This window comes from Dysidea avara, chromosome 7 (genome assembly GCF_963678975.1).
Source record: "Dysidea avara chromosome 7, odDysAvar1.4, whole genome shotgun sequence".
Taxonomy (NCBI): Eukaryota; Metazoa; Porifera; class Demospongiae; order Dictyoceratida; family Dysideidae; genus Dysidea; species Dysidea avara.
In genome coordinates, this window is record NC_089278.1 from 29,621,992 (window position 1) to 29,634,782 (window position 12,791).

Consider the following 12,791-nt stretch of genomic DNA (forward strand, 5'->3'; position numbering starts at 1 on the left):
AGAGTGACTTGGAAACAACTATGTGGTAAGTATAAGGTGTTGCAAATATATTATTGCGTACTGCTAATGTGCTTTGTTGTTGGTAGTCATTGAGTATAAATTGAAATCAACATGAAGGTTACTGGAATGCTATAGCAAGCCTACATTTCTTTTCAACAAAATGCCACCATGGAGAGCACTAGAACACCTTTATAGCTATTCCTAGAACACCCTTAGGGAGTGTTGCAATGCCCTTGTAACACCTTTTAGTTGCTCCTAGAGCACCCCTGGGGAGTACTACAACTCCCTTCAAAGGAGTTTAATTTAAACAGCAGTTAGAACTCCCCCAAAGGTGATTGGATAACACCCTATTTTTAACAGTGCATGCTTCCATTGTAATGGGACTTCACCAGATTCTAGTGATTGTTTGAAAATATGAATTAGAATGGGAGATAATTCGGCAGCTGTGACCTTCAGTACATACGGATGCAAGGAGTCAGGTCCTGGGGATTTGGATGTGTCACAGGTACTTAACAAGTTGTAGACTCCTTGTTCGGTAATCTCAAATGTAGGTAAAGATGGAAATAAGGATGGACCTTTGTCAGGAATGTTACTATTATCTTCGGATGTAAAGACAGACTGAAAGTGTTGATTGAGGGTGTCTGCTTTTTCCACAGGATTGGTTATGATATGACCATTTATAGGATTTATTAATGTACTAATACCATTGTTTTCTTGTTTTCGTGACTTGATGTAGTGCCATAAAGACTTTTTGTTACTGTCTGGTGATGAAGTTAGGTTTGTCAGGTAGGGTTTGTGTTGGTACTTTAGTTTATGATCTATCTCTTTTTGTAATGATTTATATTCATTCCAGTCACTATCTCGACAATAACGCTTTGCTCTTCTATAAACTCTTTGCTTTTTACATATGAGTCGTTTTAAAGCAGAAGACAGCCAGGGAAGGTGAATTCTTGTACTTAAACTATCTTGTCAAGATCAGCAGAAACAACTGACATCTAATCAGCTACTGTATTGTAGTAACAAAACTTGCCTTGGTCATGTATAAATGAATTGAAGAGACCTGCTTGATATATCAGGTAGTAGCATGAGTCAGCTATTAATATTTTATTGTCATCCTATTCCATTTTCCTGGAGGCTCCACTGATAAAATGCAATTTCAGCAATGATAGCGGTTAGCCAAGCTGCAAGTTTTGATTCAGAAAGCATTCCATTCTGTAAAATAGACTCCATCCTGGATTCAACTCCCTACTCAGGCTGAGATATCTGGAATTTAGTCCACTACTCTGTTAATGAATCATTGATGTTCACGCAATATAGCTAGCCTCCTTGAGGTATCTGAATGTTTGCTCCTCACACACTGCACAAAATTCATTTAGATTCTGAGTTAAATCAGCTTGTCACCATACTTGTTTCCTTTGTACTAGTGTAGCTACATACTGACTTATGCCGATTAGAAAGGCTGGGCCCTAGACTGTACATTCTAAAGTCAAAATAAGCAAAAACAATTCACATACTAGTAAAAACAAGTCATGCATTAAGTTCCCTACTTGATACATCCAAAGATGAACACAGCTATTCCCACAATTAGTACTTCGTTACTAATGACAACCAACAAGAACTCACAATCGATCCTTAAATTCATTCCTATGGATATAGTTACATGAAAATAACAAGGAGAAAACATCCTGACCACTTGGTAGACTCCTGTAAGTGTTCGAGCGTAAATCGGATGGCTGCAGGTTCGAGGCTACCTAGGTCCAGTCATGGATTTTTTCTCCTTTCTCCAACTTTTCAAACACACCTTAAGTAGCTAAAGTCTTTGAGCAGGCTGTAGGACCAGGTGTCCTACAGACCTTCAGCACTTGTGCTGTAAAGCATTAATAAAAAAAATAAAAAAATTCGTTTTATCTTTCTTGGGGTGCATTTGATTACCTGCTGGAAGTGCCACCGATAACTTGTACAGCAATGGTAAGCTGCTAGCTTCAATTTGAGAAAGCATTCCGTTCCGTAGTTTAGTCCATCATTCCATTCCGTTCCTTTCCGTAGAATAGACCCCACCATTCTTCAGTGACCAAATTTGCTTCATCAAGTTTGAAAGTTTGTTTAATTCCAGTAAAAATGGTTCGGATCTCAATGCACTGGCTGTATCTACAGAACTGGCTCTGATGCCCTATATAAATTGTCCAAAAGATGGTTAGAGTTCCATATTAAAATGAACTCTTGTTATATGCTTGCATGGACTCTTGATAATAATGACTATATGTATTTAGCTTTCAGGTTGCGTATACAAGGTATTCTTTCATCTGCTGGTATAAATTGCTATTCCATTTACTATGAGGCCTGGGAAATGTAAGGCTCTAGCTCCACACAAAGAATCAAATTATATAATGTTCAACCCCATTTTTGACTGCTGCAACCACCAGATCTTACTATCATTACGTTTCCTAGGCCATTCTCGCCTTGGACGACGAGGACGACACACCAGGCTGGTGCTTCGAGACTGGCTGAACGCTACAACCGTGGTACCGTGTGGATGTATGTTCTGTGTTGGGGATCACCTTGTACAGGCAGTATTGCCTTTTGTGTTACCCATCTTTGGAAAAAATTGATATTAATACTAATACTAATACCGTGGCTTATGACGGTACCCCAACAGGCTAGTCCAATTTCGTATCAGTATTTGTTCTTGTGTCTTTGTCTATCTAGTGTGACCATTTAACCACATGGCTTCAGGCCGACAGCCTAAAAGAAACTACTACCGGGAACCTCCCCACCCAAAAGGAAAACGAAAAACATCAAAAACAGTGAAGCTGACTGTATTGTTTGTGATGAACCAATTCTAGAACCTAGTGAGAACTGTGAGGGAGACGAAGCTGTATTCTGTGAGGGTGATTGCCAAGGGTGGATTCACAGAAAATGTGCAGGCGTCACCCGCCCAGCTTTCAACAAGTTAGGTGAGTCTGATTTGCAGTATTTATGCTCTCAATGCATGTTGGCAAGTCAAAATAGAGAAATATGTAAATTAGCCAATATTATCAAGGATCTAAATGGCAGCATTATTTCACTGACGGAAACTATCACCTCATTACAATCTTCTGCTAATACAACATCTACAATGCAACAGACTGCCTCAGAGCAGCCTATAGCTAACACAACAAACAATCCACCAGAAGCCAGAGTCCAACCTGCAAATTTAACCAATATGAAAGCCAGACCCACTGATCGAAACCTTAACGTTGTCATTTACGGCATTGATGAGTGTCCTCCTAGAACACCAAGAGCTAATAGATCCAAACTTGAACTACAAAAAGTCCTTCCTGTTCTCACAACTATTGACTCCAGCATACGTGACTGTTCAATCAATGATATTCACTGACTGGGCAAATTTTCTAGCTCTAATAACCGTCCAAGACCATTACTAGTTAAATTTTTACGTGTACTTGATGCAAACACTGTTCTATCTAGCAGAGACAAAGTTAAACACCCTATTGTAATTAAAAGTGATATGACTCCAGAAAAAAGGAAGACTGAAGCATTATTGCTGCATGAACGCTGGAACCTATATCCAACAGGGAGTAGATCGCAAGGTCATAAAAATTCGCATCGGTCAAATCTTTGTCAACAAGCTCCTACATGGTAAAGTTATTGATTTTAAATACATTCAATCCTATAGCAACCTACCTACAAGCACTTCTACCAATAGTACTGCTCCTGATTCTATGGAGCACCAGTCTTCCTCTCAATGACTACCTGGTCAAACAGCATCATGTAATCATAAGGCTAATTCCCTGAAGTGTGTCACGATTAATTGTCTTTATATCAATCCTAGAAGTATTGTCAACAAACTCCTAAATTTCCAATCACTAGTATACTCTAAATCCTTTGACATCATCGGCTTGACTGAAACTTGGCTTTCTGATTATATATTTGACAATGAAATCTTATCCTGTAATTATACCCTATTTCGTAAAGATCGTCCCTCTCGTGGTGGAGGTGTATTGATTGCAGTTAACAATTACATTTCTTGTCAGAGACTTAATTCACCCGACGATCTGGAAATCATATGTATCAAATTAAATTTAAAGGACCAAATTACTATTATGTACCTCCAAATTCAACCACTACTTATTATGACAACCTTTTTAGTTTCCTGTATAACTTACAGAATGACTCTGGTAAATTAATTGTACTGGGTGATTTCAATTTCCCTGACACTGATTGGGACACATTATCAGGTCATTCTCCTGTTTCGAATCAATTTTGTGATTTAATGTTTTGGACTGGTTTGAGTCAACTCATTAATGTTCCAACCCACAATCATGGCAATATCCTGGACTTGCTCCTTACCAACCTTGATGATTACATCAGTCACTTACAGATTTATCCTGATCCACTCTTACAATCTGATCATTATATCATAGCATTCTCTATATCCATCAGTGTGACGACATCCTCAAAATCTGCTGCTTACTTTACTTTCAACTTTTCTAAAGGAGATTATCAAGGTCTCTGTAATCACATGATTCATTCTGATTTCACACCATGCCTTTTAAGTCACGATATAGAGTTTATATGGCACATCATTGAACAGTTACTGGTGGAAGGTATGCAATTGTTTATTTCGTTGTACAAGGTTCATTCAAACCAAGATCCCATCTGGTATAATTCTGAGATAAGGCATTGCATCAATCGACTTAGAACACTCCGTCGTAGATACAAATGTCATCCTACAAATCATATCTCCAGCGTAATCGACTCCATAGAAAATACACTTCAGGACAAAATTAAAGTAGCTAAGCAGGATTTTGAATCACATCTTGTTAATTGTTACACCTCATCTAATAATAACAAAATATTTAAATACCTTAGATCTATCACCAAGTCCAGAAATATTCCATCAGTCATGAACTTTGAGTCTTTGAATGCTAATACTGACCACAGTAAAGCCAGGGGCGGATCCAGAGTTTCGAAAGAGGGGGGGCACCTTTCTGAAAAACAGTTGAAGACCAAAAAAACTTGCTGAAAACCAGTTGAAGACCAAAAAAAAAAAAAAAAAAAAAAAAAAGGTCACAACAATAATAGCTAGTTATCCTTACCTACTATATCACGTCTGTTATGTAAAATAAAATCCTATTTGTAGCTTCATAGGTAAGCTACACTGCCTCATGAACATTGTGACTGCTTTATTAGAGTAATTGACTGCTCTATTAGAGTATCTCGATCTTGTATGCAATTTCTTGAAGGGGGGGCATTTGCCCCAAATGCCCCATCCTGGATCCGCCACTGAAAGCCAACCTATTTAATCAATATTTTCATTCAGTTTTCCATGATCCATCTTCTATCCCGAAGATTGATGACCTCCCAGCTATACACAACTCATTACAATCAATTACCATTACTGTTGCAGATGTTTATCAAGCTCTAATCTCATTAGATGTCAACAAATCTGCTGGAATTGACAACATCTCCCCTAGAGTACTATAAAGTTGTGCTGTAGCTCTTAGTGAGCCACTTTATCATCTATTTATTCAATCACTCCAGCACTCTTCTTTACCAACCTGTTGGAAAATCCACAAAATCGTGCCCATATTTAAGGTAGGCGATTCTAATTGTGTTAAGAACTATCGTCCTATTTCGTTATTATCTATTGTATCAAAAGTTCTTGAAAGATTAATCTTTAACAAGATTATCTCTCATATTAACAAGTCTATCAGTCCAACCCAGTTTGGTTTCTCCAAAAATTGTTCTACACTACAACAGATGCTAATTTTCACTGATCAAATCATCAACAGTCCCTCACAAACAGATGTTATTTACCTTGACATCAGCAAGGCTTTTGATTCAGTGTCACATAGTATCTTACTGATCAAGCTGTGGTCAATGGGCATAACTGGTACTCTATGGTCTTGGTTCAAGAACTATTTGACTAATCGCTATCAAAGGGTTTCTATCAACAATTGCTATTCTGATTTACTTCCAGTAGTTTCTGGTGTTCCACAGGGAAGTATTCTTGGTCCCTTGCTGTTTTTAGTTTACATCAATGACATGTCTTCATACATTCATGAAAGCCAACTACTCAAATTTGCTGACGATGCCAAGTGCTTTATCCATATTAGTACACTCTTTGATCATAAGGATCTTCAAGATGATATCACTGCTCTTTTAACTTGGTCAAGGGATGTTGATCTGGATTTTAGTTTAAAGAAATTTATTCATTTATCATTCAAATGTAAACTCGACACCTCTTATTCTATGTCCAATTCAATTATACCTCATGTCGATTCTCATAAAGATCTTGGATTAACATTATCTGAAGACCTAAGTTGGGATAAACATTACAAAGACATCACTGCTCGAGCATACAAAATGCTTGGACTAATTCGCCGTACTTTTTCCCCTACTCATTCACCTTCTACATTGGTTAGACTGTATGTATCATTGGTAAGATCACAGTTACTCTACTGTACGCAAGTTTGGCGTCCTCACTTAATGAAAGACATTTTAAACCTTGAAAGAATACAACGTCGTGCCACTGAATACATCTTGAGTGATTACACTAGTTGTTACAAAGACCGTTTGATAAATCTGAGGCTCCTTCCTTTAATGTACATATTTGAACTTCAAGACATACTGTTTGCTATTAAATCTATCAAATCACCAACTAATCAGTTCAACATCAATAACTACATCACTTTCAACTCTACCTATACTAGATCAGGCTCCAGCAACAAACTCTTGTTACCTCAACATCTTAACAACATAATCATGACATTCTTATTTTCATCGTTTACCATCCCTGTGGAATGCCATACCAATTCTGGACCTAAACATGTCAGTTTGTTGGCTGAAATCTAAACTGAAAACATATCTGTGGGACCATTTCCTGACTAAATTTGATGAAAACAATAACTGCACTCTACATTACTTATGTCCATGCTCCAGAAGTCACCAAACTAAACCTCCAACTACCAATTTTAATCACTTATAATTTTAACCATGTAACTATGTAATTACTTAAGTAGTTAGTATTAATTGTACATATTTTATGGCTGTTGGTTGCTACCAACAGACCTTTGGTGTTCTTTTTTTTACACCATAAAGCCTAAATAAATAAATATAAATAAAAAACACAATGATAAGATAATTGTCAGAGCAGAGTTCATGGTTATTGTATCAGCAAAGAGTTTTGAATATTAATTGAGATGTTTCATTTTGACTGTTCCACCTATAATTATTGTTCAATTATCTGATATGTGACCCAGTCTGACAAAACCGGGCTTATCGCCTATTTAAAAATATCGAGAAATTCCGGTTTTAAGTATTTAGTGTGTTGTAGCTCGCCAATGGTTGAAGCTATATGTACCAAATTTTCACATGTTTTACACCAATTTCTTACCTTCCAGAGCATCTACTGTGCAAGTAGCCAACAACTAAGTTTCCCATTGTTTTAGATAGTTTTTAAACCGAGGTTGACTGTATCAGGCGAGCTGCAAATTGGGTGGGAGGCGGGGGCCCTGGAAGGTGGGAAAGGTGGTGTCCAAAAATTGAAAAGGAAGGCCAAGGGATGAATTAGGCCAAGTGTTGAGCCATTGAGGTCTCAAAATTGGCTAAAATGAAAGGAAATTCACAGCAGAGGTACTTATTCAATACCACAGAGTTGTACAGCCACATACAATCATTCCCAGGCTGACCAGAGCTCCATTAAGGCCCCACACCACAAGTACGGATCACCACTGGGCTTGGAAAAAGCAGCCAGCAAAACCAGATCACTCTAGTCTAGCTGATTTTAAATGTGGAATTAGATAGTTAATTCATGTAGCTGTGTATCCTGGGTGAAAACTCGAATCAGCTGACATGGGCAATAAGACCAGTTTTCTCAAACTGGGTCACATATCTTGTTGGTTTCACTCCATCCTCTTTACTGATCCCCCCTTTATTGATTTTATATGGCTAGAAAATCTGTACACCTTGTCAATCCAGTTACAACAGTTGATCTAAATAATTTATGATGATGATGATGTAGTTATTGAGACGAGGAGATGCATAGTATTTCCTTACAGTGCCACAACATACAAACAGTTGAAATGTAATCTAAAACTTACATGTATATGGCTGCAGTGAACCAAGTAAGATCACTATAGCTGCTGGTAAGCATTGCATCATATTACCATCAATCAGTGCTTGTGCAAAAAATTGTCTGCATTATGAATTCAGTCAAAATTATGCATAGCTAGCTATGTAGTAATTAATTACGCACCCAGTTAACACTTACGTTTGAGCATAAGATGCCTGAAGTATTTACCACAGATATGTTTTGTAAATAATATTATACAAAAGATAAATATACTCTAACAGAACAGTCAATAGCCAGCTGTGTAGTAATTGTGAACTAATTAGGCACTTGCTAATTATGAGCATAATCTAAAGCATTTACCACAGATGTGAGATGTTGTAAATAGTATAAATGAATGCCACAGTAAACATAAATCTATAGAACAGTCTGTCTATTCTACACTGTAAATTCATACTTCCAAATTTACATTGTGAACAGTCTGTAATGTGCATGCCTTTGTCAAACAAGATGACAGATGCACATGTTTGACTCTCCAAGATAAAAATATTAGTGCTAATTTCCAAATATCAGTCATCTAAATGTTACCATTAAATTTTTAACAATTTTGTTTTTTCCCCAGTGAGACTATCACTATAACAAAAATGAGTGATATCCACCCCAAAAACACCTTCGCTGTAAAAAAAGGCACGTCCAAGAAACTACAAGTACTTGTAATCCAATGTAATTAAAAACAGCTCAGTTGCATGTAGGGAAAGACTTCATAAAAGTAAAAATAACTGGTAACTTAAAGAGCTGATATCTGGAGTGGCCAAGAATCAATCTTCATCCAGCTACTCATACTAAAATTTTTTAATCCATGCTGCATTGGCTGTAAAAAGTGCACCCATGAAAGTAACTGGCATTTGAAATAGCTGATATCTGAAGCAGCCAAGAATGAATGCTGATATACAATTAATTGGGAATTAACAATAAGTTTAACATCAAATATTTATCTTTCAGCTGTGTTCTACACTCACTCTTGCTGCATCATAAATTGATTTCTTTTAACTCTAATTGGCTAGTAATTTGGCCGCCTTTTTTGCTCTATACGCTGAATATTAAAAAAGGCGGCCAAATTACCAGCCAATTAGAGTTAAAAGAAATCAATTTATAATGCAGCAAGAGTGAATGTAGAAGACAGCTGAAAGATAAAAATTCGATGTTAAGCTTATTGTTAGTTCTATATCAGCATTCATTCTTGGCTGCTTTAGATATCAGCTATTTTAATTGCCAGTTACTTTCATGGGTGCACTTTTTTTTACAGCCAATGCAGCATGGATTAAAAAATTTTAGAGTATGAGTAGTTGGACGAAGATTGATTCTTGGCCACTCCAGATACGTACATATTTGTATACCCTATCTGTGTGGACCATGCACTCTAATACATTCCATGTAATGTTCCAAACTACTAAAATTCTACCTCAAAAACTTCAAAATCATGACCCAGTGCAGGACAAATTTTCAACTATTTGAATTTTGTGGACAGATCTCTATTAGTATGACAAAGTCATTGTGATAATTACTTTAAATTCAGTGACATGTGACTACTGCTCTTATTAAATGTTGATGTAATCCATGTCAATTTTTAAGTTCCAGTAAATCATCCAATTGGCATCTCATTATAACAATTAAAATCAAAATTTCTTCCAAATCACAAATAACTAAACTTCATTTTTAGAGATTTTGTGTCATGGAAGTAACACTATGTTTTTAATATCTTGCATAGGATAGACATGATTGAGACTGAATAAGTTGCAATTGGTACTTTGGTACAAAATTAGCTACCAGGAAATATCACAGCTTTGTATGATAGTTTTCCATGCAGATGTGATTCAAGGTATGTAAAACTTGTCTGTGGAGCATACTATTTGACCTTGCATGCTACTGCATCTGCGTATCACATAAAAATAGATGATCAGATAATTATAAGCTCTAATTTAACTAACAATAAGGTGCACATGATTACAGCTACAGTATGCTGCATGACCTACATAGCTATAGCTATATAGATCTGGCCATGCACTCAAGACCTCTGGACTCCATCCTTGCTGCAGAAATGATCATCTTACTGTGCTCACAGTGATTTATAATCATATCAAGTCAGTAACATTATGCTGAATTCCGTAGAACTTTCATTATAAGGGAGTTTTAGTTTTGCACTGGAAATAAATTGCATTATCAGCTAATTGTAAAATTTTTCGTCGGTAATCAAGCCATTGTTGTTAGTTTATACTTGCTCTGAGCAATCATTTCCATACTTCAGCACACCTAAAGGTGTTAATTTGCACGAAACTGCAGTATTTGTTGGATCGTGGAGGAAATTTTCGCTAAATCGGGGGAGGCTGGTCTCAGCCAGAAGGTCAACAAACTTCAATCCACGCCATATTCTGCACACAGGTACTTGACTTGGAGGTGATCACTGCAGTAAATGTTGCAGTATTTCCTGCGAGTCTGCTGTGCTCCAGATCACGAAACGTCTTTTTTTCGCCGATCGGCGATGCGCGCGACGCCACTACCAAATAGTAATTAATTATATTAAACTACCTATACTCCAAAGTAAGAGTGGACAACCTCTCAAAGCTTGAGAGAGACTTTTGGCCCAAAAGAATAACGCTGTAGATTACGAAGGAGAAAAATCGATCGAATTCAAGGTATATCGCGTTATTTTCACTAGAAGAAGTGGACGAAATTTGCTGCCACTCTAGTGCTTTGTTGATTAGACCTACCCTTACACATGACTATAGTTTGTAAGTCGATTTGAAGATATCGATTTTTTAGTTTGCGGACCCTAACAATGGTAGGGGGATCGATTTGTAAAAGTTGATTTTTCAGATTGTGGACCCTATAAGTGGTGACCATGATAATTTCTTGTCCAGTAATACACCAAGATAAAGATGTTGAGCTGCAGTGGATAAGACTTGATTTATTGAGTTGATAATTAAATGTGAGTGGTGATGTAGACCTAGTGAATCGCATTATAGTACATTTGCTTATGTTGAATTTCAGTTGTCATTATTATTATTATTATTATTATTATTATTTAATGGGCTTGTAGATGCCAAGGCAAGCTAACTTGCCAGGCTAGGCCGCAGGCCTTTGAAGGTGCCCATATCTAGATTGCTTCCAAAAATTATCCAAGCGCAGCTTGAAGGTTGCAACTGTTGGTGCTGAAATGATAAAGTCAGGTAAGGAGTTCCATAGATTGACTATTCTATTTGTAAAAAAGTTCTGCCTAACAAGTAATCTTGATCTTTCTTTAAAAAGCTTAAGAGAGTGACCCCTGGTGGTAGCAGTATTTAAAGTAAAAAATGTAGATGGGTCCAAGTCATAATGTCGTTTAAGTATCTTATATGTTTCAATCATATCACCCCTTTGACGTCTGCAATACAGAGAATAAAGATCCAGAATTTCAAGACGGCTTTCATAAGTCAAGTGGGCTAATCCGCGAAGGTGTTTAGTTGCACGTCTCTGAACCTTTTCAAGGGTGTCGATGTCTCTGGCCAAGTACGGACTCCAAGATTGCACACAATATTCCAAATGCGGTCGAACATACATCTTATACAGAAATATAAACATATCAGTAGAGTCAATTCTAAAAGATCGCCAAATAAGCCAAAGAACCTGTGTAGCCTTGACTGCAGCTTTTTGGCAGTGTAGAGATGGCTTGAGATCACTTGTGCACCACACTCCAAGGTCCTTCTCCTCGTTCACTAGTTCTAGGTCAGTAGATACATTTGTAGTGCCATCGTACATGGTGTATGATGCAGGAAGAGAGTTACCAATCTGCATTACTTTGCATTTGGCTGCGTTAAATCTAAGCAACCAAACACTTGACCATTGCATTAACTTGTTGATATCATGTTGTAGTTTAAGGCTGTCATGAAAAGATTTAATGACCGAGTATATCTTGGTGTCATCTGCAAACATCTTCAAATTACTCTCAATGAGGTCAGGCACATCGTTGACATACAGTATAAATAACAAGGGACCCAAGACTGAACCTTGAGGTACTCCACTCTGAACATCAACCCAATCTGACTGAGACCCATTAACCACTACTCTCTGAAAACGATTTGTGCATGTTTCTGCCCAATTGGATAATAGGTCGTTAATACAGTCTTTCTGTGGAATTCTGCACCATTACACATACTCAATGATCCAAACCTGAAATCCTTCCAGCATTCATTATACAATTATACGTGTGTTAATTGATATCGATGTTTCTAATAGCTCTTGCCCTGTAAAAGTCGAACAGTAGGGGCATACTAGACGCGTGCCAACCCTAGCTCGCCTCAAACTCAACAAAAACTTACCTTCATACAACTAGGGTGTTAATTACTGGGTGACTACACCGTGACTTTAGCAGCAAAACATGATGTCCAGTCACGGCCCGGATGCTGTGACTTTCAAGTAGGCACATGCAGCGAATCTGGAAACATTTAAACAGTTAGCTAGCTATATCCCAAACGCTAGTCAGTAGTCAGCTTACAACTCACAAGAGCACTGCATGGCGTCTCGAGCTAGTCAGAGGGGCCGAGTTCAATTTTTTTATTACAAACCCTAAAACAACAACACTATTATGATGGTACGCACCTTATTATGGCTTAATCTTTCGCCTAGGCTCAGCTAGCTAGGTGGTTAGCTAATTACCAAATCTCGCTCTTGGCTTAACTATAGA

General features: G+C 37.4%; 1 protein-coding gene across 2 annotated transcripts in view; it reads right to left on the reverse strand.

The window, feature by feature from the left end:
• Window positions 1–12,791, reverse strand: part of LOC136261445 (uncharacterized) — a 39,782-nt gene extending 26,991 nt beyond the window's left edge. The window contains exon 1 of one of the 2 annotated variants that reach the window (XM_066055456.1): window positions 12,707–12,791. The gene's annotated coding sequence lies outside the window, so the exon portion shown is untranslated. The remainder of the gene's footprint in view (window positions 1–12,706) is intronic. The other variant, XM_066055455.1, reaches the window with a different exon arrangement.